Below are 2,796 nucleotides of genomic sequence, written 5' to 3'. Positions count from 1 at the left end.
GACAGTTTATATGTTAAGGGTAAGCAGGATCGTGGAAGGAAGAAAGAGAAGGAGGGATCTGGAAGGCGAAATTCCAGATCAAAGTCTAGAGGCAAAAAAAAAATTCATTGCTACAAGTGCAAGGAGCCAGGTCATATGAAGAGAGATTGTCCAAAGCTGAAGAAGTAGATTGGGGAGAAAGGTGATACTTCATCAAAGTCTGTAAATGTGGTGCAAAGTGAAAATTAAGATTGCAGTGATGTCGGCCGTTTTATCGTTTATTGAGGATGAATACCGAGCAATGATTTTATTGTGTTCATTGTCTTCTTCTTATGAACATCTGGTGACTACTCTGACATATGAGAAAGAAACTATCAAAGTTGATAAGATTACTACAGCATTGTTGGCTCACAACCAACGGAAGCAGAATGCAGGGGAAAGCTCTCATAGCGACAGTTTATATGTTAAGGGTAATCAAGATCGTGGAAGTAAGAAAGAGAAGGAAAGTTCTTGAAGGTGAAATTTCAAATCAAAGTCTAAAGACGAAAGAACGATTCATTGCTACAAGTGCAAGGAGTCAAGTCATAGGAAGAGGAATTGTCCAAAGTTCAAGAAGCAGGCTGGAGAGAAAGGTGATGCATCATCGAAGTTTGTAAATATGGTACAGAGTGACAATTCAGATTGCATTGATAGTGATATGTTTTTTATTTAATTAATTCAGTTCATGGATGCATGGATTATTGATTCAGGGTATTATTATCACATAACATCTAACATAGAGTGGTTTACTTCATATATGTTAACTAATTCTGACTCAGTTCATCTAGGTGATGATAGATATTGCAATATTGTTGGTATTGGTGAAGTCAGAATTCAGATGTATGATGACACTGTTAGAACATTTATGTGATGTCAGACATATTCCAAATCTGAAGAAGAATTTGATTTTCATGGGCACTTTATATAGAAATGGTTTTATTCTTAAAACAGATGAGGATAGTGAAATCATTAGAATTGTTAAAGGTGTACTAACTATGATGAAAAGAAAGTTAATTGCAAGTAATATCTACAAACTGTTGGGGAGTACAGTTGTAGGTAGATTTCATTTTGTGGAGTCAGATGATGATAGTAAAAATTTATGACATATGCGTCTGGGTCATCTTAGTGAACGTAGGATGACAAAATTGTATAGAAGAAACTTGTTGCATGGTGTTAAAAGCTGCAAGTTCGATCTTTGTAAGTTTTGTGTTCTTGAAAAACAGATTATAGTTAGTTTTATGACTGGAAAACACAAAATTGAAGGGATTCTTGATTATATGCATAATGATGTATGGGGTCCTTCCAGGGAATCATCATTGTGAGGATCTCAGTATTTTATTACATTTATTGATATTTTTTCCAGGAAAGTTTGAGTGTATTTCTTGAAACAGAAATCTGAAGTTTTCTCTAAATTCAAGTTGTGAAAAGCTGAGGTGGAGAACCAAACTGACAGAAAGATTAAATATTTGAGATCTGATAAAGACACAGTGTACACAGATTCACAGTTTCAGAAGTTCTGTGATGAGCATGAGATTCAGAAACATTTTTCAGTGTGCAAGACACCACAACATAATGGTGTGGCAGAAATGATGAACATGTTTTTAACTAAAAGGGCAAGATGCTTGAGACTGGATGCAGGGCGTCCTAAGAGTTTCTGGGCATAGGCCATAAATATGACATGTTATCTCAGTAATAGATCTCCTCGGGCATCATTGGGTGGCAATTTTGCAGAAGAGGTATGGACAGGTAATTCTGTTAATTTCGATTATTTACGAATTTTTGATTGTCCTGTTTATGTGCATATATATGAAAGATCAAAACTTGATTCAAAATCCAAGAAGTGTATTTTTCTGGGCTAAAAGAAAAGTGTAAAAGGATACAAGTTTTCGGATCATATTGCAAAAAAGATGGTTATCAGCAGAGATCAATTTTGATGAGCAGTTCATGTTGCAGTAGAATCAGGACAAGATGCAAGGGAACAATTCCAGTTCAGTTACAGTGCAGATGGATCTAGAACAACATCGACTAATAACTGAGACAGTTGAAAGTTTAGAACAAACACCTGGTGATTCTAATACAGTTGAATTGCAGAATCACACTCTTGTCAGAGATATGGAGAGACGCATCAATATAAGGTTTCCTAGCAGATTGAGTTATGAAGATTTAGTCTCTTGTGCACTTCTTATCAGCAGCAATGATCCAGCCACTTTTCAAGGAGTTATCGCTATCTAGGAGAAAGAGAAATTGATGTGTGCAATGGTTGAAGAGATGGAGTCTTTGCAGAAAAATTGCACATGGGGAGCTAGTTCAGCTTCCTAAGGGAAAGAAGGTTATTGGGTGCAAATGGTTGTATAAAAGGAAACCTATAATATCAGAAAAAGTAGAAAAAAAGTTCAAGGCTCGACTGTTAGCAAAAGGATTTTCGCAGCAGAATGGGATAAATTATGATGAAATCTTTTCTCCTGTGGTCAAATATACTTCAATCAAAGCAGTACTTGCATTAGTAGCTATTTGGGATTTGTATTTGGAGCAGATGGATGTTAAAATTGTTTTGTATGGTGATTTGGAGGATTAGATTTACATGGAGCAGCCAGAAGGGTTCACTCAACCTGGACAGGAGCATCTGGTTTGCAGATTGAAGAAATGGTATAAGCGGTTTGACTCTTACATGATGCAGATTGGCTACAGGCGATGTGAGTATGATTCTTGTGTCTATGTGAAAAGTCTTGATGATGGTTCTATGGTTTTTCTGGTACTGTATGTTGATGATATACTGCT

General features: G+C 36.2%; 1 protein-coding gene across 1 annotated transcript in view; it reads right to left on the bottom strand.

Annotated features, from left to right (window-relative positions):
- The window catches only part of LOC110039544, a 98,689-nt gene that overhangs the window by 1,301 nt on the left and 94,592 nt on the right, over window positions 1–2,796 (bottom strand). The window lies entirely within an intron of this gene.

Source organism: Phalaenopsis equestris, unplaced genomic scaffold (assembly GCF_001263595.1).
Source record: "Phalaenopsis equestris unplaced genomic scaffold, ASM126359v1 Scaffold000002, whole genome shotgun sequence".
Taxonomy (NCBI): domain Eukaryota; kingdom Viridiplantae; phylum Streptophyta; class Magnoliopsida; order Asparagales; family Orchidaceae; genus Phalaenopsis; species Phalaenopsis equestris.
Note: the sequence above shows the minus strand (reverse complement) of the source record. Positions and strands in the feature narration are given on the sequence as shown.